Source organism: Lutjanus erythropterus, chromosome 2 (assembly GCF_056507025.1).
Source record: "Lutjanus erythropterus isolate fLutEry1 chromosome 2, fLutEry1.hap2, whole genome shotgun sequence".
Lineage (NCBI taxonomy): Eukaryota > Metazoa > Chordata > Actinopteri > Lutjaniformes > Lutjanidae > Lutjanus > Lutjanus erythropterus.
In genome coordinates this window covers 36,785,370-36,812,784 of record NC_139318.1, presented here as the reverse complement: position 1 = coordinate 36,812,784, position 27,415 = coordinate 36,785,370, and the positions used below count along the sequence as shown (strand labels likewise).

The 27,415-nt window shown below is 38.0% G+C and overlaps 1 protein-coding gene across 1 annotated transcript in view; it reads left to right on the top strand.

Annotated features, from left to right (window-relative positions):
* Nucleotides 1-27,415, top strand: part of LOC146332062 (metabotropic glutamate receptor 4-like) — a 233,787-nt gene that overhangs the window by 28,313 nt on the left and 178,059 nt on the right. The window lies entirely within an intron of this gene.

Sequence of the window (27,415 nt, the reverse complement as noted above, 5' to 3'; positions counted from 1 at the left end):
ATCAAAACCTCCATTTTCATTGATTATTCAGCTCAACAAAAAGGGAAGATGCTTTGGATCCATTAGGGTCCACTAGGAGAATGTAAATTATGACATTAGGAGCAATAAAGCAGCTCGCATCTCTCAGTAAACACAAGTGTCTGAAATACTCTGCATGCCGGCGTATGGCTTCAAATGAGACACGCCTCCCACACCTACAATCTATCCACAAATCATTACCGGCCTAATGAGCAACATCAAACCCTGACATTACGACAAGTTACCACCATCTCCATGACAACTAGGATCGCAGGAAATGAGCGATCTGTCACTGGCACTTCCTCTTCCTTTGCGTGCAGCAGGTTTCAAACCCTGGAACTTCATAACTTCAAATTCTGGCACTTTTGAATTTGTTCCGTTGCGGCTGTGCTGCCACCGGATGACGCCTCTGCATGTTGTCCCCTTTAAACATTAGAGAATTGTACCTACGCCCGCTATCCTGGTGACCACACAGGGTTCAATTACATTGATTTTTTTTCCTCTTCCTTTGTGATCCTGCTGGGTGTTTCATAAGCTTGGAAGGTGCACTGTGTAAGAGGAGGCAGGAGGAAGAAAACAGCTGGGGTATATATGATATCATTTTATAATCAGGTGATTAAAACGATAACAGAGGAGGATGAGGAGAATTTTAAACAATCACGTTAACGCACTGCTTTCATTAAGTGGAAACCTTGAAATCCCCGATGTTAAAGGGATAGTTCAGATTTCTGAAGTGGGATAGTATGTGGCACTCAATAGTATGTGTGCTGGTGTAAGAAGCTAAGCAACTGTACTGTTGTGAACAGAGTCAGCAGCAAAACATATTTTAGCCACAAAAAAAAAGCTCACATAAAAAAAAAAAAAATCAATATCCTGCCAAACTAGCAGCCTGTTATTTCATATGTAAATACTCTGACCTCTCTGGACTCTCAATGCATCCCCTAAGCACTTTGAACATCCTTCCATTGCACCTCCCTCCCTATTTTATTTTATTTACTTTCTATTTATGTGTTTTATGTTTGTTTAATTCTTTGATCTGTACAGTTTATTTTCGTTGTATCTTTGTGAGAGCCTAGGGTGAGTCGGGGGGTTGGAGAAAGGTGTTATTTCTCTGCTTTAACACACCAAAAAAAGTGGGGAATTTGGAACACGGTTTTGTATTTTCTATTTGCCATTGATGCTGGTTTCCAATAAAAGAAAATGTTAGAAAAATCAATATTAGTTTAAGTCTGCCGCCATTATATAAACCAAATATTGCTCTCTCCAAACCAACCAAACTCCATTGGAAAAAGCAACAAATTTTCCTCACAGAACACAGGAGTCGTTGGTCTAATCCCGCCTTGATTTGTCGGTTTGTTCGTGTTATTGTGTGCGTTTGTTGAATCTGAGCTAACCATTTAATACACCAAAGTCACACAATACCACAAACAAACTAACTGATCAAGGCAGCAGTAGACCAGCAACTCCCATCTTCTGCAAAGTAAAATGATTGATTACATCTACGGACTTTGGCTGTTTGGGAGAGAGCAATATATGTCTTATATAAGAGAGGTTTCCCATCAGAAAATGCTGTCTGATGGCAAAGTAAAGGGGTGAAATTGCCTCCTACAGCCCCTCTTAAAATAATCAGAACTATCCCTTTAATGTTTTAACTTAAGTTGAAGGTCCTTGTACAGTTTTTTTTTGTGGTTTCGGAAAAGTGTGCCCTTTGAAAATGAATTTCAAAATTGCATGGTTGTCAGATAAAGAAGAAGACGTCTTTGTTTCTCTTGTCATAGCACCCTGGTAGTCCTGGTAGAGATATAACTGTCTACGTCGTCCTCTCTTTTCATGATGATGATTGTCCTCGTGTCCTCGGTTGAATGAAAGATTTGGGGTTGTCATGCTCATTTACCATATCATTCTGCAGCCACTTCAGACTGTGACAGTGATTAGACAGACAAATATCAGAAAAGGTGAAATTTTTTGGTATGTATTGTAAGGTTATTGTGTATCTTTGACAACATTCACCATTCAGTGCACTTATTCCATTTGGTTGTTATGATGGTACAGCAATTTCAAGGCCACAGATCGTGTTTACATGCATATGGAAAATGCACTTGAAATGTAATTAAGATGGTAATGTGAGTAAGGTGGGACTCGTTTATGCTGTTCTGTTATTGTTTGCATGATGGTGCTCTTAGCAAGAGAAAGCATAGGCGCAGGAACATATATGGAGTCTTCAGCTATTACCGACCTTCACAGAGACCATTCAAGACATGTTGTTGTCTTAATGGGAAATTTGATCAATTCATGCCTGAGTGGTGCTCTCTTATGACATAAAAATGTGATTATTGATGTATAAATAGAATCTTAGGTTAATTGCACTTTGTTTTATGCGCACTAATAGTAAGTAGTGTTGTTATTGTTTTTCTATTAACATAAACAAACAGTTTGATTGTGTCTTTATATACATTATGTGGCTCCAGGGATGTCGGTCGGCTGGATGTTGTTCCTCTTTATTACATAGCTTTGTTGAATACTCAATTCTGATTGGTCAATTACATAATTCTAGCAGTCACCTGTTATGAATAAGAGACCATTCCTACAGATGCAGATCTAATCACAGACTTAGCAGAAGCAATAAAATGAAATTGTTGATTTTCCTAGTAAGTAGCTGTGTAATAAATGGGATAATGTACAGTGAGTGAGTCATTATTGCAAAATAAATATAGACATTGTACCGTATATTATCCCATACCAGAGAAAAATATAGTTTCTTTTTGCATAAATGTAGTGGTAGCAGTACTTTATTTATCTTTACTTTACTTAACTCCACCATTCAATTGATTTAGAATGATTTTTAAAACAATATGTTTCATAGTTATAGTTATAGGTATACTACAGTTCTTGGTGTGGATAGTCCTTTACTGTCCATATTATCCGTCTCTTAATTGAGTCGTGTGACTCAAATTTGGGTTACAAACAGGCTCAAATCATAACGTATGCCCGTCTTTAGCAAAAGCAAAAAAAACATTTTAATGATGTCCTGCATCACCCTGTTGGTGTAGATTTTGCCATAATGACCTGCCCCTTTACTACTAGCAAGAATAATGTTAAAAAAATATATACAGTAGATTGTTGAATAAAAAATATAGCAGCCTGTTTTATATGGAGGATGAATAAAGCAGTCTCACAGTCTGAGGAAAGAAGCTGCTCTTCAGTTTGGTGGTACTGCAGTGGATACTTCTGTATCTCTTGCCTGATGGCAGCAGAGTGAACAGGCTGTAGCTGGGGTGGATGGATATTGTCCTCTAGTATCCTCTGTTCTCTGCACAGACCCCTCATCTCCCCGTGTGCTCGGTAGAAGAGTACCAATGATGTTCTGGGCAGCTTCAATCACCCGCTGCAGAGTCCTCCTGTCCTGGGCCGTGCACATCCCACACCAGTTTGTGAGGTTTCCAGTCAGGATGCTTTGTACTGCTCCTCTGCAAAAGTTCTAAACTAGATGAACTGGCACAAAAGTTTTTCACTCTCGGTAGCCAGACAAGAATCACAATGAGTTTTGTGATTGCCTGACTTTTCCCTCACAAGGTTCACATTAGTGGTTTTGAGTGAAATATCTCCACAAATATTAAATGGATTGCTATGAAATTTGGCTTCTTAACATTCATGCTCATCAGGATGAATAATGAGTTTGGTCATCCCCAGGCTTCTCCTTTTCCCTAATTATGTATTTTATTATACAGTAACGCAGCCCCGCCACATTATTTATATGAAGTCAGGGCAGTCTTTTAAAATAAAATTGTAAAACACAGATGAACCCTGCTGACTTTGCTGACTTTTTAATTTTGCCACCAATTGGTCGAATTTTTCATTCATCCAGTGAAATGTCTGGTTTGCCCAGACGCTCATGGTTACCAGACAAGAATCCTAATGACTTCTGTGATCGACTGACTTTTTTCCGGTGCCACCACAAGGTTCACATTTGTGGTTTTGAGTGAAATATTTAATGAAATTTGGCGTTGGCATTTTGACATTCATGTTAATCCAGATGAATAATAACCCCCGACTTCTCCTCTCCTTTAATTATACTATTTATTTGACAGTATTTCTATAGCAGTGGAGCACCAGCCAAGTCCTGCTGCAGTTTTGTTAGACTGATTTCTTGATGGTTTTTATTTCAGCATCTGAAGTTATCCTCTTGAGCTCAGTAAAACCTGGCATTAATGATTTTATTGGAGACATTCAAATGCAGTCAAGTGCCTTTTTTTTATATACCAATGTTCCTAACACTATTATTAGTCTTACAAAGTCAGTTATACAAATGATTTTTTCTTTCATTTATTTAATCTTTTTTATTATTTAAATAAGCAGTCTCAAAAATAAACATATAGTGTTTAAATACAGACAAACATATAATTTACAGACACACAATCCCAAGAGTGATTCTACATAAGTCCAACCTTGTAAAATGAAATAAGAGGATGTAACTTCATATTTTTCTGGAGCTCATTCCATTTGCATGCAGCTTAGTATCTGAACCCACTTTTGCCAAATTCAGTGTGAACAAGAGGTACAGCTAAAGTTAAAATGTCCCGTGACCTGACATTGTAAATACTGTATTTAAATGTAATCAGAGAGCAGAGGTTACTAGGCAGTTTTTGCAGTAGAGCTTTATAAATAAACAACATGCAATGCTGCAATGATCTGTCGCCTACTGTAATCCATTATGCAGTATTATACAGTTAAAATAAATTACAGTAGATGCACAGCAAAGTGCCGGTGTCTCAGCTGCCAGTATTTTACTGTTATTTTACAGAGAAATTCTTTACAGTGCACACAGTCCTTTCACATTATTTAGTGAGCTGTGGCTGTAGGGAAGCAGAACCTTCTGTTACCATGGTATATTAAGTGCTGTGCGAGCTGGGTCAAGGTTTCTGTATGAGTCTACTTTCCCATACAGAATTCAAAAATATATATTGCTTTATGATGTCAAAGCAGTGATTCAACATTAAATTCTTGAAGCCGTTTTATTTTCTGTTGCAAAACGAGCACTGGTTTCAGAAATCCATACACAGTTGTTGTAATAGAGTCCTTTGTGCGACTGTGAGTTTGCATGTATTTAAAAATTAACATAAATAATTTGCAGTCACTCGCACTTTTTGCTAAAAGGTTACTTTAAGTTTTTACAGAACACATTACACCTGTTCATGAATTTATGCATATCTCATCCGCCACACTTCAGTGCATAAGAAGCACTTTTCATATTCACAGGCATTATTGGTTTGCGTGTCGAGTTGATGTGCTTGTGTGGTTAATAAACGCTCACACTCATCACAGCAAATGGGATGGCAGTTTAATAAGAGGTGCAAACTTTTTCAAATTAAATTGATTTCCAGACAAAGTCATTTCCTTGTTTAGTTATCACCTCAGATACTGACAATATGGCGGTGTCTTCCAAATGGATTTCAGAACTCATCTTTGTCAGACATAATGGGCTGTGAACGGGAGAGGAAAAGTAATCATAAATTGGTTTCTAAGGTTGTGTTGGTTAATTAGCACCTGATTAAATGGTCAGTGGAGATGTCCACACGCGCGGCTGTGAGCACCATCAAAAGAATGCCCATTAACCAAAAGTGTTGGATAAGTAAAAGGAGAGATTATTAGAAATGTTCCACAGGGGCACCATGTCAAGCAAAACAACAGCACAAATGAGCAAAATCCCACATAACTTTAGCAAACAAACAAACATAAATAAATAAATAAATAAAGGGAGAAATAATGTTAATGTTCATTTATTTGTGCACCAGAAAATTAAGTATTAATCAGACACGCTGCCATGATGTTGTGATTTCTGTAAAGGAAATGAGTTGTTATGTTCTCCACTGACATGCTTAGAAATGAAAGCTCTAAATAAAAGCATATAGGGTTCTTTGACTTGTCCCCATAGGAGAAAGGTTCCACCCAGAACCCTCTATGTGAGGTTCTACAGAGAACCTGTCAATGATGTAATGGTTCCATCCAGAATCTTTCCACCTTCTAAGGGGGGCAACAAGAACGGACCCAAGGGGTTTGACCAATGGCTTCATCTAGAACACAACCGGGGGTTCTACCGAAAACTTGTTTACATCCCAAAGGCTTCATCTAGAACCCGCCCAGGGTTTTCTACCAAGAACCCACATGGGTAAAATTCACAGAGTTTTATGGGGAACCCACCGATCTAAAAATACACTTTCCTTTTTTCTTTTTTTTTTACACAGGTTCCATCTATTATCCTCTTATCTTCTGAGGGTTCTATAAAGAACCTTATTGGATTCTACAGATGAGGCAAAAACACATCCACAGGGGTTCTTCAAGGGTCAGGGTGTTCTATCCCCTTCTCAATATACACATCCTTATATGTAGAAATTATCCATTCTCATGGTCGCTCATACCGTTGTTATGCTGCTGATACCCAACTCTTCCTCTTGTCCCCTCCAGATGACCACACAGTCTTTGCGTTAATATCTCACCAAATCTAAACATGGATGAAAAAAACACCACCATCAACTTAACCTCTCCAAAACCGAGCTCCTTGTCATCCCAGACAGTCCCTCTGTACAACAAGAAACCGGTACCTAGCTCGAATCAACCCAGCTCACATCTATAAACACTGCCTGAAACTTGGGTGTCATGATTGACAACCATCTAACCTTCAAGGTCCACGTGGCCTTGTTTGCTCAGTTGTGTTGATTTTTTTTCCAGTACAGCATCAGGAAGATCAGACCCTATCTGTCTCGGCATGCAGCACAACTTCTATTTCAGGCTCTCATGATATCACCAAGTGAGTAGTACAACTCGTTTCTGGCAGATCTCCCTGCATGTACGTTCAGTCCTCTGCAGAGGATCTAGACTGTGGTTTTCAAACAGCTCAAATTGGGCTCGTGTCATTCCGCTGTTCAGATCGCTCCACTGCCTTCCAGTAGCTGCTCGCATCAGATTCAAAACCCTGATGGTCGCCTGCGAAACAGGAACCACAACAGCTCCTGCCTATCCGAACTCCCTCGTTCGTGTCTGTGCTCCACTCAGCTCACCACGCTTTGCCGCTGAAAGGTGAGAGTGAGGATTTACCATACATTCAACAATTCTTGAAGAACCCTTTCTTGCAAAAAAAAAAAGTTCTTAATGGAGCTCTTACTCTTACAAAGAACCTCTGCCGGACCTTTTCTTCAAAAAAGCCCTTCAGGATGAACCTTTTTGGAACCGTTTTTTCTAAGAGCGTAGGGGGAAAAAGCCCTCATTAGCAGTCACGCTTTGCACTCTGCAAAATTGTCAGTGACATCCTTCTCTTCTGCCCCTGAAGACTTGTTACAGTATTCAGGGCAACTTGTGAAGGCATGGCAGTGTAAACTGATGTTTGAATTGTGACATGAATGCAGACAGAGAGGCAGTATTATTTTTCTGGAAGAGACATCTTTCTCCTCTAACAATGTCCCTTTTCTTTTTCATTCAGATAATCTCATTTGAGATTACATTGTTGTGCTGTCTCCCAAAGTGTCACATAGCAATTACACACTTGTAAAGACCTGCGATCGGCTGTGGAGTTCAGACAACAGTGCATTATTCTCACTTGTAGGCTGATATGTTGGGAATCTCTCATATGCGGTTTTTCTTCTTCCAAAAGATGCAGTGGAATTGGTTAAGTCAGCCTCTTACTGTCCTGTTTGTTTGTTAGGATAGTCTCTACCAACTCTATCTACGGTTGAGGTCTGACAACTGGTTACACTTTGGAAGAGAATCTAACTCAGGGCTCCTAATTTTGGGCCGTCACAGAAGAAAATTGACAGTCCGAAGAGAAACGGTAGTCCTAGATCACACTGTGAGATGTGTTTTGTTGACCAATTTGGAGCAATGGAGACAGGCTGCATTAAAATTGTGGTGGTACTTTGAAATGTAGTCAGTTACAGAATATAAATGATGTGGCAATTTTTTCAATTAGTAACATAATTAATTAGATTACAAAATAATTGAATCTTTAAATGTTTTTCAGGCCATGAGCTAATGAATTGCATTGAATATTTTCAGGTCTTCTCTCATAGCTGCTCATGGTTAATGATAAGATAAGATAAGATAAGATAAGATTTTTTGTTTGTTTATTTTGGTTTGGTTTAATGGATAGGCTGAATTGTCTTTGTCAGTAATGTGTTGGATTCATGTAAATGTGTATTTTCTTTTTAATTACGATTTTTGAAAAAAATAACATGAGTTCCAAAAATATTTTTTTTTTTTCTCTCTTTAAACATCTCAAAACATTTTCAATGCACATAAAATGCATTTTTGAATATGGTTCTTTTTTCTTCCACCAGGTCCACTAACAAGTGGAGGACAGTTTAACAGTGGACATATTTTAGACATAATCAAAAATGTAATCAAGTAATCCTTAATCGAATCACACATTTTTTCAAACGTAATCTGTGTTGATTATTGTGACATGTTCTTGTAATCTGATTACATTATTATCCCAATCACATGTAATCAGTCACTATCGAACCCTGTGACTCCTGCTATGACAACTGTCTTCAGTTGGAATATGGTATGAACATGGCCATATGTATAAGAAGATACTGCAATTACATTTATTTATTTTAAATGCAATTTGTCAATTGCTAAAAACAGAGCGCCGCAGAAAATTCACCAGGCCTTCATGTCTGAAACAAATTGCAGTTTAATTAGGCCCATCTCCACAGCCCTGTGCTCCCAGAAATTATGTGTATATAAAAACAAAACAATATTTTTAAAAGGAAACATGATGCTGACCAAGATACATTTTCTATTAATGTTTTGAAATGTTAAAATGTTGATACTGAAGGTATCAGTGAAATGTTCAATGTATTTCATTTGTTTTCTACCAAAATAGCCAGTCTTGCAATATACTGTCTAGTCGTAGTGTTTACAGCATTATTCAAAAGTCTGCAATGACTTGAGACATGAGATTTCTTTTATTGATATCTATTTATTTATACTTTCCCTGACCTTAACCAGGAGTCTGGACACAAACCCCAGACTGTAGTTTTAAAGTTCTGTACCAGCCCAACCAGCTTCTTGTGAATCCAGTGCTTTTAATAAATTTCATGGTCTCAAATGAACATTGTCTGAGAACATAATCAAGGCAGAAATTACGAAAATGATTTAGTAATATACAAGCATAATTTGTAGGAGACAAGGTTGCAGAGTAGTGTGACAAGTAAATAACCTGTAAAATTGGTGTTATTGTACAGAGCAATCAGCTAATCCCTATTCAAGCAAAACCATCCTCTTATCCAATCACCTGTTCACAGAACCAGTAATGTCAGTGGCTAATGGTCTGCAAAAAAAGTCTGTGTGGGCCTGTTTTTTTTTTCACACTGCAGCTTGCAGGACTTGCCAACAAACTCTCACAATCCATTTTACTAAGCTTGAACCTGGGATCTGGTTGAGTTGCTGTCACATTTCAGCAGATAATTTCTGAGTCTTCATTGACAAGCACTGTCAAAGATTCCCGCGAGTGTGTCACTGTAACAGAGACATCAGCTCTGACTTAGAAGCCATTAAACTGCACGCATGGAGAGTTGAAGCTGATGAACAGAAAGCTTTCCAGCCTACACGCTGACCATGCATTACATAGTGAGTGCCCAGGCCCACCTGCAGCTTTGGAAGACGACCCCACACTGCCAACATCTGCTGCAGGTCTCACAGGCCCTGTGGGCTGTAAACCGCTCATCTGCACTTCTGAGTCTGTTTGTCTTTGCTTTCACACAAGAGTTTGAGGGATAATAAGAGCTTTGTTCTTGAAAATCCACACTCACTTTCTCAGTGCAAAAGACAAAAACAAAAAACATTCTTACTAGAGTCAAGAATTCACCCTGAAGCTGTCTTAAATACGTTTATAGGTTAGGGAACAGGTGTTCATACTCATGAGCTGGCAGTATAATATAATCAATTATGCATAGAAAAGATTCCCCACATGCATGATAAAGTCTCTCTGTGGAACAGCCTATAGATCCAACATCTGCTGCTGCAGGAACAGGGTCTGTCACAGAAAACATATACATTTTCACATCAATACAGAATACAGCGCTGCACGGGGACGACACACTGGTCAATAGATGGTGTGATGGGGATGTTGGTGCCTTTTTGCTTCAGTGGCATTCTAGTGATAAATTCTTGGCTGAGCTGGTAGAAATAAACATCACCGTTTGAATTTCTTTTCTGTCCTTTGAATTTTAATATTTTTAGAATTTTTTCTGAACTTCTCTGGTGGGTTCACGGACTGTTATAATAAAGTTGATAATTACTGGTAGAGGTTTTCTACCACTTTCAGAACTGTGTGTATTTTTTTTCATAAGATAATTTGCTTGCATAGACAGGACATTAGCAGTCACAGAATTCCCGTGTGTGCGCACCAAAAGAAGGCTCCTTTTGATTTGTTTCAGGTATAATTTTGTGGTGCATAGCTACAGGCCCAATACATGAAAACACCTGTAAACAAAAGGGCAGTCAAAAAAAGATCAATTTGATTTACTTTGGAGTCCTGCAGGCCAGGAGGATGATAGCTCTATCTTGGAGAAAAATGCGTAAACCTTTAAAACATGTATGGGTGAATGAAATGGCATTGATCTTGTATTGTACTGGAAACAGTGAGATATAGGAAGGGCAGGGGAAGTTGAAATAGTGTGGAAACCTTTACCGGAGAATGTTGAAGGTCAGTTATGAAATAGTAACCTGGGTTCAGACCTTTGAATCTGCCAACCCCACTCAGCTGATTGATTCTCTAATTGTGGAAATTGAGTGTAACGAGTTGCCAATTCAGTCTGATATCAGGCTAATAATGAAATAGCTGTGTGCTGAATGTTTCTAAGTGTTATATATAGTTATATTTTTTAATCTAATGTGTTTTTGTTTGTGAAAATTCTTATTACCTGCTTTATTGTACATTGGTATGTGTGAAATTAAGGCAAACATAAACAACAAAACAAAACAAAACAAAAGGTCAGAGATTTCGTCATACAAAAACTTTAAGTTAATTTTACTCTTGCTTGTGGCTACAGTTATTAATTTTAGTCACTAGGGGGCAGAAACACACAAGCGTTTAATAGCTTGTAAAGTTGTTATGGCTATTAAAACAAAATAGTTTCTGATTAATTTTCAGTTGACACACCAGTTGATTAGCTGATTAACTGACTCTAACAAGACATATATTGGCCTGTCACAGCTGTATTGGTCTATATCAGTAGCAGCATAAATGTTGTCCAATATATGTCGATATGAAACAACGATATGGGCAACATTTTATGTATACTTGATCCTTTTTTCTTATTTCTGTATAGGTTTTAATAGAGGCTCTGATTGGGTGACCTTCCATCAGTCTAGTCTGAAAACACTGGTGGCTGCCTCAAACTCTTTCATCAACATGTATATAAATAATATTGACTGATACAGGAAGGTTTTACTCCCAAATATCAGTCTCAGCCTCAAAAATGTAGTATTGGCTGGACTAATTAGTTCGAATTGACCAGCCACTTATTATTTTATGTCTGAAATTTACCAACCACTTTCATATTGTTCTGGCATATGGTACCCATGTGCTTCTGTACTTCAAAAGTGACTATGTTATGTAATTTTATTTTAAACAAAGCTGCAGGGGCTTCCGATCAGTATTTTTTAAGATGACATGGAAGTGAGGTTTCTAAGTTTTGTAATAATAATAATAATAATAATAATAATAATAATAATAATAATAATAATGATGTATCATTACTTTTATTCAAGTGTATCAAATAATGTATCACATAGTATTTAGGTCATTGTTCACAGTTCACAATTAAATTTCTGTTTCCGGTGAAACAGCGCCGCCTGGAAGAAGCGTGCGGTTACTTACTGCCAGTCAATTAATTCACTTGAAGTCAAAGGAGCAGGTGTACTTGGCGTAAATAAATTAAAATATCAAACACTAAATATACTGTCTGTTTCTAAACTGTAAAAGCTCGAGACACTGCAGAAAGATAAAGATAAGTAAGCCTGTCCTAACGTTGACTTCAAATAATTTCAGTAAATCATCAAACGGAACGTTATCAAATGAAACAACCAACGTTTTAGCGAGCTAACGTTAACTAGCAGCTAACGTTAACTAGCAGCTAATGTTAAGTAGCAGCTAACGTTAATTAGCTAGCTAGCTAAACGACGATGGATAGAAGAACAAAAGTTAACATAACCTCGACGTTTAACGCCAAAATATTAACGGCCTCCGCTGTTTTAAAAGAACTGAAGTCCACACAGTGGGAAATGATGAGACTATTCAACTTTTTTCCGCCTTGAAGAACATAAGCCTTCAACTGCAAATAGACGGTGAGTGTTGTTGTCCGTCTTGTGTGTTGCATTTACTGATAGCAGCCACGGTACTGTCTATTAACTGGGTGTTTCTTTCTGCGGTGGATGCTATAATTATTAGCTAATTATGTGGTTCCTCTTTTGTGCCTGGATTTGTGTTACATTACAGTCAGTGTGCTGAAGTTGTCAGTGGTTGCTGTAAACGTACAGAGCCAATATGCGTCTTGATGGGGCTCCTGAAGCTGGATATGTGTGGTGGTTTGGCGTTACTGTATGCGCACTAGATGTGTGTAGTTTAGCTACATAGATCAGAGTCGGGTTTCATTGGCAAATAGTTTGTCACAAACAATGACAAGGTAGTGCTGCAAGCCAAGAAGCTTGAATATAGAAATAGAAAGAAGGAAACATGTACAGTATGACCATAATTTAATTTAAAGACTGTACAGTTTGTGCTGGAATGTAGTATGTAGTGTAGAGCTGCAATGATTAATGGAGTAATTGATTATTTAATTAATTGCCAACTATTTTGATAATTTGTTAATGACATTCCCTGATTTCAGCCTCTTAAATTTGAATATTTTCTGGTTTGATTACTCTTTTATTACATTAAAGTGAATATTTTTGAATTGGGGACAATACAAGACATTTGAGGACGTCATCCTGCTCTTCAGGAAACACAGATCAACATTTTTCACCATTTACTGAAATTTTACCAAACAACTATTAATTGATTCTTTGAGAAAATAATTGGCCGATTAATCGACTAAGAAAATAATCAGTAGTTGCAGCCCTAGTGAAGTATATGGAATGTTTGCAATGTGCCATTATAGAGTCCAGGAAATGTGTGTTAAATGGATAGTTTGGATTTTTTGAAGAGGGGTTGTATGAGGTACAGGTCTACTGCTGCCCTGATCAGTTAGTTGGTGTTATTGTGTGACTTGGGTATTTTTAAAGATTAGTTTGGATTCACCAAAATCACACAACAGTACAAACAGACTGAGGCAGCGGAGGGCTGCTCAACACAGACAGGCTTTCTTTGCATGAGCTGGCTCGACAAAACTTAAAACCCCAATCATAGATATCAAAATGGTGGTTATCAGCTTTCTTTGTTAACCCAGGCTTTCTCCATCAGGATCTGTGCGCGGTCACATTAAAAAGGGAGTTTGGTGCGTCATTTCACTGTTCTTCTGCATGCGAGCACCACACTTCACTCAAGATGAACAGGTTGTTATAATGGAGAGCAATGGGAAATAAAAAAAATAATATTCTAAGAAAAAGCCACACTGTTGCTGCGAATAAGACGAGAGGAATGCTGGCAGAAAATTACTGATGAGCTTAATGAACTCTTAATGCCTGCTGTTTATTTCTAATGTGACATTTGCACATTAAGGAATTAAACTTTATGGAGCATATGTAAGCATAATGCTGTTAGTCTCACACGATCCCATTATTAAGGAGACATGGCCAAATCAAAGTAAAATAAAAGCTACTGATAGAATATTTTCCGTGATAAATAGGTTAGACTTATTAGCTTTCTAATCTGTGTTCTGAGCTGCAATATCAGCAGTGCAAAACAGACTTGGCAAAAAATCATTTTCAACCTTAAAAACAAAGCGTCTGCAGCTGCTTTTTTTTTTTTTTGGAATTTATGTGTTTATTTATTTATTTATTTTTGTAAATATGCCAGAATTAGCCAGAAGGCTAGTTTTCATCTGTAGTACTTGGCAAAATGTAAAGTTGGCAACCTGAAATCAATATAAAAATTAAGAATTAAGAAACAAGTTACAACAACAATTTTTCAGGTATGCTAATTACAGTAAAAGCAGAACACAGAAGATGTTAAGGGGAGAACCGACATAGGCCGACATGAGAAAAAAGTGAATGGATGATCTGCTGTGTAAAATTTGAAATGTTAATATGAGTGTAGAAGCCATATTACTCATAAAGAACATCATCAGGAGAAGAATAAGTGAAAGAGTGACGCTTTTGTGACAGCGTATTTAATCTGAAACTCGGAACATGACCTGCTCCAGATCAGGTCATGAGTGCAGCACCAAGTTACCATGGTGATTTAGCCAGGTTAAAAGAGACTCACCTGGCTAACCCATTAATCTTGCTTCATAGTTCACCCCTCAGTAGACCTGCAACTCCTGTGTTCTGCGCAGTAAAATGATCATTGAATGATGATGATTTTTGCTAAGGAGTCTGGTTGAGCGAGAGACTGTGATATTTGACTTATATAATATATAATGAAAATTCTCTAAATATAGTGTACACTTATGTGTTTTGCTGCTGACCCCGTACAGAGCAGTGCATTTCCTAGCTTCCATGATGGTACTCATCTCTGCTTCTCCTACCTGAGGGTATGTTGAATAGCATTTATTGTAGGCTGATATACTGACTGTGGATAAGTACCTCATACAACCACACTTCAAATAATCCGAACCATCCTTTTTACTACTGCGTGATCCGTGATTGTGTGTAGGTGATACAGATGGTCTGGTAGTTGCATCTTAGAAATGTTCATCCTTGTTTTGTTTTTAAGCAAAACAAGGATGCATTTGTATGTATTGTATGTATTTATTTATTTTTTTGTATTTTTAGAAGGTATCACATATGATATGCACATTTTCTTTTTCAGTTTGAACATTATTTTAAATCTGATTTAAATATCATTCTCAGTTGCACAAGAAACTGAATGTTCTGTGGTTTTGTTCCTCCAGCACAATGTGACAGTATCTCAGATTAAAGTATTTCTCTCAGTCAGCTTTAAGAAGTAAGGGAGGGCTGGGACACTCGCAGTGGAGCACTATGAAATGGCCTCAGCAGGTAGCCAAACTGTATTAAAATTAATTGGCAAAGGCTCTCAAAGTTGGACTAAGGCTTGATTTTAACATACTTTTTTTGTCAAACATTCTAACATATTTTCCAACTATTTTGTGCCTAATTTGAGAAAAGATGATTTGGTGAGATCCTGCTGTCTTGTTTTTTCATTGGTCCTTCTATTTTTTTTTTTTAAAGATTTGTTGCTTGTTCCCCGTTTTAGTCTTTAGTGTTAGTTAAATGTACTACAATGACTTTTTAACTGGTTGCGAAGCAGTCTCAATTTAATGCTAATGCCTCTACATGACCTAAATAATCAAACAAGGCCAGCTCTAGTTGCTCTTAATGCCTGCCATCAGGTCGGATTCTCCTTGAAATCAGATGAATTGATAAACACAGTAATTCTCAAAGTGGGGTCTGTGGCACTCTGCCAAGGGATCTGTGACGTGTTATCAGATTCAGTCATATAAAATCTAAAATAGTTCCTATTCCAGTTAAACCAAAGCATAAGCATGCATCGTATGTTACCGCACAACAGTACAGCCAGTCAGATATTGTAGTTAAGAAGATGGACAAATTCTTCAAAGCAACCATCTGGGGTAATGAATAAAGTAAATAAAAAATGAAAGAATGGAAATGCAATGACGAGCGTCTCCAGTGTGGCTTTATTGAAATGGAGGGGCGGCTGAAATGTCTTATATGCCTGCAGTGTCTCCCAGTGAAGTGATAAAGTCTGCCAAATTGCATTTTATTTAGCTTTTGTGTACATTAAGAGTGCGTGTTTGTGTATGTTCTGAAATACACTTCTCTTAATATTTTGTTTAGGTACAGTGTTACTTGCAGCTAATTGAATTTCTGTCAATTGCATTTTTTATGGTTAGTCTGTGCTGAGATGGTGTAAATATTTTATACATGTTTGTAATACAAGTCTTGGGGTGTTCTGTGGTGTTGTTAATAAGTAGAAGTGTAAAAACAGGCTACATCTAATCCTGGTTATATTTTCTGTCTTGTGAGGACTCCCTGATTTTTTTTTTTAACAAAAAGAGATTTTTTTACAACACACAGACCAGAAGAGTCCATTTACATTTTCCCAGGCAAAGGTCCGCTGAGTAATATATGAGTACCCCAGTTAAAAAAAAGGAGGAGGAGATTTTTTTTTAGATAATTTTAGTTTTGACTTTATATTTTTGGTTATGGTGGTGGTGTGGACAGAGCAGATTAAAATCTTTCTTTTGCTTTTCCTCTTCAGTGCAGCCTGTCTGTTGACTTGGATCAGCCTGGATGGAGAGAGCAGGAAAGAGGCTGCAGCATGATTATACATTACGCCAAAACGTGAAACGAAGCTATAGCATCGGAGCTTTGCCAGAAATTTATGTGGCAAACTCAGCTTAACAGTTACTCTATAGCACATACAGACAGCTTTGGTTTTGGTTTGTAATGATGTGCTACAGTGCACACAACCAAGAGGAAGAGGAGTTGGTAAAAAAAAAACAACAACCCAAAAATCTGCAAATTATGTCAGACAAAGGGGTGGTAACACTTGATATATTAGAAGGATTTTGTATTTTTTTTTCAATTTATAATTCCAGTTTTGCGCATTAAGTGTTAAATACCTCTGAACTATATTAAAAATCTGTCCTAGTAATACAGTTAACAGTGTCCGACACCTTAAGAAGCATCTATATTGAAATTTTAAGAAAGACGAATATACCATGATATATGCTGTTACTGTCAGGGCCTTCAAATTATACCGTGATATAGGCTAAATTTTAAGCCATACCCTCCAGCCCTAGGTGAGACACTTGCATTTTTACATTTCGTCAGGCCATTCAGTATCTTCTCACAGATACATTGGCATAGAAGAAGTTCCTTACTCTGGATGTGGTGGAGATAATGGCAAAATTGCACACAGAAGGGAGGCCTTCTGGTTCTGGATTTAGTAGAGACGCTGGGTCTTATGTGTTTTGTATTCGCTGCAAGAGATTAAATGTGTAGGTACAGTTTTGTGGAGGTGATGCAGGTGAGGGCTCTGGTTTTTGAAGACTTTACTCTGCAATGCATTTTTCTCACATTCCCCCAGCAGTTTATGTGAGATGGTTTGATAAGAGGTGTGATAGGATTGAGATTCAAGAAGTAGATCTGAGGTCAGATTGAGACTCGAATGCAGCTTTCACTCAGGCTCTTGATGTTTGTGCAACTGTACATCGCCCTGTTCCCATTATCTTGAAAAATCTAACAAACACAGCCTACGCTTCCAAACCACTCATTCTCACTGATATGCCCTAGTTTTCCATATGTTGCAGCTTCAAGTGAGTCTGTTGCAAATAGGTCTCTCAGGGGCACAGGTTTGATAAGACAAATTCTTTAATCCTGACAGGCAGGCAGGTTTAGCTCAACAGATACAGTAAATCAATCAATGTGTCTGAGAGGTAGCAGCCTTCTGTATCGACTGTGACCCCCCTCCCCTCCCCCTACACTCACACTTTCTAGGACACACTACACATTGATGGCTTGTGATATAGTCTGTGCTCCCAGCTCTGTACATACTAGAGTCCGACCGATGTATTGGCTGGCCGATATTATTAGCTCAGTATTGGCCTATCACAGCTATATCGGTCTGTATCGGTATCAGCATGTATGTTGTCTGATGTGCTTTTCTTTTAACAGAATGTAATGCAGATTTTTATTTTTTAGCTTTTATAATAGGTTTATAATTAGGTTATTACTTAGGTTGTACAAACTTTAGAAATCTTTAGTAAGCTTTACAGCACCTTAAATAAAATGAGCAACAGTGACCTGTTACATGCCAAATAATGACCCCACATTTATCTGCACAGTTAAGCCTCAGATCTCAGCTTACTTAGCTTACTCTGTCTTCTCCATCAGTGATATGGCTGTGCAATATGGTAAAAAAAAAGTCATATTGCGATTATTTTGCGATTATTTCCATCTGGAGAGCAACAGTTTTGTCTCCCTGATTGACATTGGCATCAGGCCCAAAAATCCAGTATCTGTCGGGCTCTGGTACGCTAAGCAGTTATGGTTTGTATTCTGAAAAACAAGGTTAAAAAAAAGTGTATTTGACCCACAAGATGAAGTATGCTAGGCATCATTACCAAGCAGCGCTTAGAGTCAACAGGAGGCTGGAGATGGTTCACCTCATGCCATCTTTTCACTGGACCATTAACCAGCCTCACCGAGCAGGCGAGTGAGAGAGCAGCTTTCAGCGCCAGAGGCTTTGAGAGACCAGCACGTTTGGATATATTTTAACCTGTAGATTCAAGATTCAAGCCTGCCCTCTGAATCATATTCAATCCAGGCCCCAAGGTGTGCATGTGATGATAGGTAGGAATTGAAAGCTTTATAAGGGAGGAAACCTGGTTGCCGGGATGAATAACAAGTAGCACATTTTTCCCCACAAGGAGAGCCTAAACAAGAGTATAGGAGAGTCAGTGAATAAAGGATAAGACTCTGTAAAGACGAAGGATGGGAACAGAGGAATATGGGGGTGTGTATTTCATCATTATAGCGAGATGTTAGTCATTGAATCAGTCAGTCAGTGAAGGGGAAGTCAACAGTTTTTAATATGCTCTTCTGATTCCCTGATGGTTTCCTTTCAGAACATCTTCATCCTTTTTAAGCGGCATGAGATTTCTCCCTCTGCTCTTCCAGGGCAGGAGAATCAGGGCTTGTTCTCACATTTCAGTCCATTTATCTCCTGCTACATGCAGGCTCAGTGATCTTAGCCCTCCATTAGCCTGCACAGAAAAGCATCCAGTGCAAGTAAACAAAAAATTTAGGAATGGCCCATTTCTTCTTTCCCCCCACTGTTCTCAGCCTTGTCTTCCAAATGACTTACGGTATCTTCAAAACAACACATTACATTCGCCGTGTGGAAAAAGCACAGCTCTGGCCTCGTGTTAATAAGCCTTGTTTGCATGTCCTAAAATTTCTGTAGCTGGCACAGAAACGGAGCGTCTCTCTCTGGTGTGGTTGTCATAAAGTTGATATTTCGGGAGATAAATTGCACCCGTGTTTCCTCAGGGTTCTCAGTGTAGAGAAATCAAACGGCCACAGTCAGCTATTGCATAATATCATGTCTTAGCAAGATTTACCACATATCTCAGGGTTCTAAATAAATCACAACTGTCAACTACATTTTGCTGTTTCTGTAATTAATGTGCCCCAGAGTTAAAATATTCAAGCTCCTCGCTCCCCCCTCTCTTTATATCCAACAGTGACAAAACACATCAGATGTCAAGGGAAAGAGATTGAAATAATTTGAATCATTTTCTTTTTCTGTAAAAATGCATTTGTAATATGCAAATTAAGGGGGTGTGGTTATCCCACTGATTCAGACGCAGCAAAACTGAACAAGAGATGAAAATAGGTCAGTTTGATGACAGAGAATACAGTACTGAGGTGATTTCTTTTCAGGTTTGGCTCCTGGCACCCCTACCATCCTGCTCTATCTCTGTTTAGAGCTGCAACAATTAGCTGATGAATTGATTAGTTGTCAACTATTACGTTAATCACAAAATCGTTTTAGAAAAAATATCAAAATTCTTTGACTTCAGATTCTCAGAGGTGAATGTTTTCTGGTTTCTTTCAGCCTCTATGGTGGTAAACTGAATACCTTTGGCTGAGGATGTCACCTTCATTTTAAGAAATAATGATCAACATTTTTCTCCATCTTTTGAGATTTTATGGACCAAGCAACTAATTGATTAATCGATTAAATGATTGACAGGTTGATCAATAATAAAAATAATCCTTTGTTTGCAGCCCTACTGTGATTTACAGAGTTTTTCTGATGAACAGATGACTTCACGTGCTGCTTGAGAAGCTAACTGCTGCTAACCATAACCAGGGTTGGAAATGAACTTTTTAGAATGTGAATCTACCAGCCACTGACAGAAAATGTTAAAATTCACATCATTGTTTTGTGTCTGAAATCTACCAACCACTTTCATATTTTACCAGCAGGTCCCAACTTCTCAAATGTGAAAAATTCCTGCTGTTTTATATTGTTGAATGTCTTTAGGTTTTGGATTTCTGATTGGGAAAATATAGCAAACTGGTTACCTGGGGTTTCTGGGAAATTGTAATGAGTGTTTTTAGGATTTTCTGATGTTTTATAAACAAAATTATTATTATTATTTTTTCAAAAACTGAATTGATAATGAAAATAATTACTAGTTGTTCAGGTTCAGAATGAATTCTCAGATCCTGAAAGTTGAGACACAAATAGTCAAATAATATTGCACATCCTGGATTTACCCACAAACTGATCAATTATGGCATCTTTTACTCTGCAACACTGGCAGTAGCTTTATTGCAGTAAAAGATCTTTAAATTATTATTAAAGATCAGAAATTAGAGTGCTCTGAGGACTGTGCAGTAGAAATTTTCTAAAACTGATACTGATATACTAATAATTATTGAAAGAGAAACATATTCCTGCTGATTTCCCTCAGGACTGTAAAGATGATCTGAGTAAAAGATGGATGAGAAATTACTGTGGAAACTGATTCTGATTATCTGTATCCTGGCTCTTCGGCAGCATTTATACCTGCCTAGGTTGTGTAAAAATGCTGTAGGTGGTATGGAATAAAAATGGCAGCACAAATGAACTAAACAAGTGTCATAATTAGAGGAAACTAGAATACGTGGTCAGCTAATATGCCAATTGTGTTGAACGCTTTACCTGTAATTTTCTATAATTTGGTTCACTTTGTTGCAGCCTGCACTGTTGCCAGTTCTGCTTTGAGAGGTAGTTTCCTCTTTTTGAACTGTTTACTCTGACAGCTCTAATCAGTTATTATTGTGAAGTGTTCAAAAATGGAGGGAAATGCAGCTCAGACCCTGCAAGGCTTGGTTGAGATGCTGCAGTGTAAAAGCACTTTGAAAAACAAGAGAGAAGATACCCCACATTGAGGCTGCACAGATCTGAGTGAGTGGAGGCTGCTTTCTATTGTGAAGTATGACACAAACTGGTATCAAGATTGCTATTTGTCTCAAATGCATAGTGTGACAGCTGGCAATAAAGACTCTGTTCATCAGGACTTTTTCTGTAGTGATGCACGGGGGTGTATGAAGGCTTGAAGATTTACTGTCAAAATTATGCACATACAGTACTAACAACTGTGCTGTGATGGAAATTTTTATACTCCTTGAAAAATTCCCCTCTCTTAAGAAGAATATAAGCCTATGTTTTGTAACATTTGCATACAGTATAATGATCATGCAATCCTTGAATTGATGATATATCATCTTAAAGGTCCAGTGTGCATGTCAGGTTTTCGTTACTGTTTACCGTTACCGGTTTGCAGCCACCGTAGGTTCTCCAACACCCTTGGAAGGGAAGGGTGAGTTGAGGTGTTTGCAATGTGCAAGCTCAGCCTTACATGGCACTGAATCCACCCTTTATCTTTAAATTGTTCTTAAACTTTAGATTGATTGTAATGAAAAATGTCAATCATTCTCTAGTTTTTCTTTATCCACAGTAGGGATATGACCAATCTTTCTGTTTTATAACATTGTAAACTGATTATCTGTTATTCCAGAAAATAATAGACAGATCAATTGACAATGAACATAATCATTAGCTGACTCCCCACCTGCATCACCAAACAATTTGAGTTTTTGGGGCTACTGATTGTCTGGAGATTTCTAATTTTTTTTTTCCAAGGACACGCCTTACCAGCTATCACCACCCCAGTATGAAGGGCCACTGTAAAGACTTTTGAGTAGTTTGGCAATGGATTTTTTTAATACTCTTATTGTTTCTACTCAGTTTTAGCAAAGAAATCTCGGATATTGTTCTCAGGCTCTATTGAGTCTCTATAGAGACTGACTTGTGAGTCTACACAATATGATACTAAAAATGGCAGTACAGCTTACAATAATAATACAATAAAACTGCTGGCAAAACGAAACATTGAATGTTTTGTGTGAGAACAGTGTCAGAATTTTTCAAGCAGGGAAAAGCTTGGTTGATGTGCTGAAAAAGCAGATCAGTGACAGATGGCAGGCTCAGTTTAGTGTATTGCACTAATTGCATTGCAGCTTTGTTTGTTGCTAAAAAAAAAATTAAGGCATTACCTCCAGACCACTTACAAGTGTGAACAAAGAGCAACAGTGAAAGTTTGATCCATTCTCATCGATGCATCCTTTTAAGGATCATTTCCGTTATTTTTTCTTGTGCTAGAAGCATAGTGGCAGCCCCTGCTAAGCTCCCCAGTCCTTGTGAGCAGCTTAGCCCTGCTCTCTCCATTCATTTTCCTCAGGGCAGCCTTCCTCTACCTTCCTATTGATCTGCTGTGCAGCATCAACATGCTGGAGTGTCAATTAGAGAGCCCCTCCTGCCCATCTGTGAGAGGAGAGCTACAGCACATCTCTAAAAGTTTCCCTCGCTGGCTTTGCCAACCAGCAGATGCTCAGGTCTCAGAAGATGAAGAGGGCAATACTCTGCTGAAAATAAATATACATTTATATCAGATGTATCCTTGTTTGTATTTATTATGCTCCTTTCGCAATACTGATTGGACTGTAAAATGCTTGGGCTAGAGCTGTGAAATGTGAAGTGGTTGAGGTACAAGGGAGGTTCAAGGTGTAGGGGGGGTGGTCTGCACAACACATGCTTCATCTTCAAAAAGAACACTTCTTAAGTTTTTTTCAGGTGAAGTGCATTTGTAAGGGCAGGTGGGTTGCAGAGAGCAGAGGAGATGCATACTTCTGAGTGAAAAGAGATTCTGTTTGTAGCATCTTAGCAACACGAGTCTACAGTGTGTTTGCAGAGCTTTCTGGATCACATCTTCCCCAATGACTTTGTTATTTATGTTCTGTTAAAGCGCAAACTGTCTCAAGACTCCCCTCAAACATCAACAAGCCATTGCAGCACTTCCCAAATATTAAAATGTTTTGTGTACTTGAAAACTAGTCTTGGTGACAGATGTGTAGGCAAAGCGAGACCGACACAATGTAAAACACCACCCACAGTGTCTTCCTGTGCACATAAAAAATCACTGTTTTATTTGATAATGTTTCAGTCGAGATTCTTCCATAATATAGTTGCCAATGTGCAGAAAGTAAACACAGAACATCCTTAAATTTTAGAGGATATATTATTGTAAAAACCTTTCAGAATTAAGGTGTTACTGTATAGATTGAGCTGCTGGTGTATCTTGTGTGGCCATGTAACAACTCACATTTATTTGCCTGAAGGTTATTGTATGGCCTTTTGAAACAAATGCATAGTCTGATCTGAAACATGCTTTTGCACCTGAGGAAAGGTTGTTCTCCTGATATGAATCTCCTGTAATTCCTGCAGCTGTCTTTGACATTTTGTAGCTGGTAAGCACTTGTGTTGTTTCTCTCAAGTCTCTCTTGTACATGTTTGTTGAGGTATGCCATTACCAGCTGATCTCTAAATATAACACCACTTTTTGTCTTCTCAGTGCCTCCAAATCAAGCCAAACCGAGGTAGGTTTACAGTGTGTAAGGCTTGTAATATGAGCCACAGAATCAAGCCTGTGTTAGTGTGCATACGATTAGCTGTAGTTAGCAGTTAGGTACTTTAGCAACAAGCAGCGTGCAAAATTAACTTTTTGTCCACTGCCCAAACGGCTAGTGAATATTAAAATTTTGCCTGTGAATCAATAGATTACCTTTGTTTTTTGGCTGCTGAGGGAAGCTAATCTACCAGCCACTTGCATATTTTACCAGCATTTGGCTGGTGCTGGTGCTAATTTTGTGTTTGGCCTTCAGAAAACTCATCACATCAACAAGAGTTGAGGCAGGGCAGGATACCAGGGGTCCTAAAATAAATAAATAAGGAATGAAAGTCCCTTGAAATGTCTTTATTTATTTATTCAACTGTGTTTACTCATTTATATATTTAAATATACATTTATTTATTTGTGTATTTTCTAATTTATTTCAGGATTTATTTAATTGCCTTATTTATTTAATATAAAATAAAATGGCATTCCATATTAAACAGTTATTTGAGGGTATTGATCATTACTATACCACAGAGAAAATTACTTTGCTAAATTCTGATCAAAACTCACAAATCAAAAACTTCTCCAACTTCTCATTTGTTATGATTTGTTGCTTTTCTATGCCTCTATATGGTTGCAAATTGAATATTTTGTGGTTTTGCTGATCGGACAAATACAGGAATCTGAAGAGTCACCAGTGGTTTCTGGGATATTGTGATGAGTGTTTTCTTGATTTTGTGATATTTTATATGCAAAATAATTGATGACTATTTTGAAAAAAAAAAAAATCAACAGATGAATTGTTAATGAAGATAATAAGTAGTTTCCTCCCTGCACCCCTTCAAGGTGAATTTCCATGTCCAAAAAGAGACACAGGAGACACAAATACTGAAATGATACTGCACATACAAAGTGAGCAATTAGAGCATCTCCTACCCAGTGACAATGGCAGTAACTTTACTGCAGTAGCAAGTCATAATTAGATGTCCTCTGCATTGAATTTCATTATTGAAAAGATCTTTAAATTATTATTAAAATCAAGTAATTAGAGTGCTCTTAGGAGTATGCAGTGAAAATGTTCTAAAACTGATACTTGTTTTCTGTTTGAGAAAAGTGTTCGTTGCAGTCCCTCAAAATCAAACCAGAACTGTGACAGGTGTGTCAAGCTTGGAAACTGTAGTAAGAGCCACAGAATGGAGTCTGTGTTACATACAGTATATTACAGCTGAATTCTGGACAGGAGCTATGCAGTGAAAACATTGATGATGTGTAACCTGATTTCACTGAGTATGCTAATAGTGTGCTTTCTGTTCGGTTACTACATCACTACATGTCACATTGAATGGAGCTCTGAAAGGTGAGTCACTACCGTGGTAGGGCTTGATTAAAATGGGATTCATAGGTTTCAACAGACTGATGGTAGTTTCTGAAATGATTTATTCAGAGGATATAGCCAGCCCACCCCCATAGCACTGTCTGAGATCTTAAAGATTAAAGAATGAATTACCTACATCCTGGTCAAAGTGGAACCACTATAAGATATTCATCTGGAACAAGACAAAACAGGCTGATTAACATGATAATGCTCAGTGTAATCTTGTGAGGTAAAAGATCTTTTTCCTTTAGTTGCACTCGAGATACTCCTTCAGATTGGTTAGCTGTTTTTCAGTCTGAGGGAGAAATATGAGCTGTCTCCCCACCAGCTTCTTCTTTTATACAAACATGAAGTTTGATGACATCTGTCTTAAAATCTGCAGTCTTGCAGAACAGAACTCTTCAATGTTTACAGCTGTATTTTTCCCTTTTGCCTATCTATACCGAGCTCTGTTGGCAGCTTGCAGCCGTCCCTTCAGTGAATGCTCTGATGTTAGATATGCTGGTGCATGGTTTCTATTTGGTGATTGGGGCTAAGGTGAGCTGGCTGCCTTTCCAGTTGTCATGTGCTCTGCAGCAGTTAAAGTGGACCTGCAGTGAATCAACTCTGAAAAATTACTTCTCACTCAGTAGGAGATAGTTGGGTGTATTCAAAGGACCTTGTCACTTCCAATATGCTCTCAATGAATCTCAGCCGTTGCCAATCCAAGGCTTCAACCCAGTCCGCTGGAAAACCAATGTCTACAGCCCCATTCTGCGACAGTGTGCAGGGAGATTGTCCCTTCAGAGCCCATTACAGCTTCAGGAATGAACAGGGTGTAGATGTGTACATACAAGATAGCTTGTAGTGGCATATTTTGTGTTGATATGGGATGCATGTATTGTGTGTGTCAGAGGGAGACGAGAAAAGAAGGGAGGGAATGAAAGTGTCAGAGTGTGTAGACATGCATTACGGATGGAGCTGAGAAAGTCAAAATCCAGCTTTAAATCTGCAGTACGTATCACACCAGCTTGTTTACAGCAGTTGAATCTGTACAGAATCTGCATCTAATAACCACCACACCAGTGAAACAATAGACAGAACCACATGAATACAGATGGAGTTTGGCAGATAGCTGAAACAATCGATTAGTTGATTGACAGAAACATAAGATCCAACAATTTTGATAATCAGTTAAACTTTTATGAATGGCTGTGCAGTATAGCTGAAAAAATCAGAATAAAAAGTTTAATCTCAGTTGCTATAGATAGTTATTGGTAATCATTAATGACATATTTTAATAAAGACCAGGAGAAAAAGGTTGAATTTAACCTCTTTACTTATCAAAGCACATAGGTAACAGACTAATAGACTTAATAAACTTAATACACTAGGTCTTAGACTTCACGTTTTCAATATATAGAAGCTCTGTGTGTTTCTATGTGTGATCAGTATGTGTAAAATATTTATATCCCTTAATGGGCTAAATTACAGGCACCAGTGATCCGGGTGATATTTCAGTCATTTTTTGAAAATGTACAGTATCTTCTGCTGTGTTAATGGCTGCTTAGAATCAGAAGTCAGCTTTCTTCATGCAGTGCTTTCTTAAGGTGGATATTTTTCTTCTTGCCAACTTTGGTCATAAAAGCTGCACTCCATCTGTAATAGCATAATTACAATTTAAAACTCATTTCTTTGACCATACCCCCATTGGTTTGTTGTACTTTTCCACCCTGCGAGGCAGAGACTCAGACATGCTTAAGAGACTCTGAGACCCATGTGTGAATTCCATTATAATATATGTAATTGATTTTGCCTGTAGTAAGCAGAAATACCTGAGTAATACTGCAGTGGTCCATTTGGCACAAAGAGATATCAGCCTCATCAGTAGCTTATTCAGTCCTTTTGAACTTCCCTTCAAATCCTTAATGTTTCTAATGATTCGACAGGCTTTGAAGAAGTAATGCGACAGCATTGGTGATACACTTTCTAGAAAATAATAATTTTCAGCAAAGTACCAACACAGAAGAGCGACCTAACTACTACTGCCAGTGCCTACAGCATCGTCTTGTCTTACTAGAACCATAACACAGTTTCAATTTGCCAGTTTGATGTAAATTCAACAGCAGAAACAGCAAACATAATAGTCAGATTGTCACAATATTGTGATAGAGGCTGAATGCATCCGCCAACAAGGTTGATGGGTGAGAATGAAGCGCAGAGATCTGACACTCAGCCCTGTCACCCTTGAGGGTTCATGGAAGCCTTTAGAATTCAAAATGGTAGATGTAGGAAGGTTGTATAAAAGACAGAAATGAGTTTGGGAGCAGAACTGACTCTTCATTCCACATAATGCTGCAGTAAAAAGGTTAAGCTAAAAAAAAAAAAG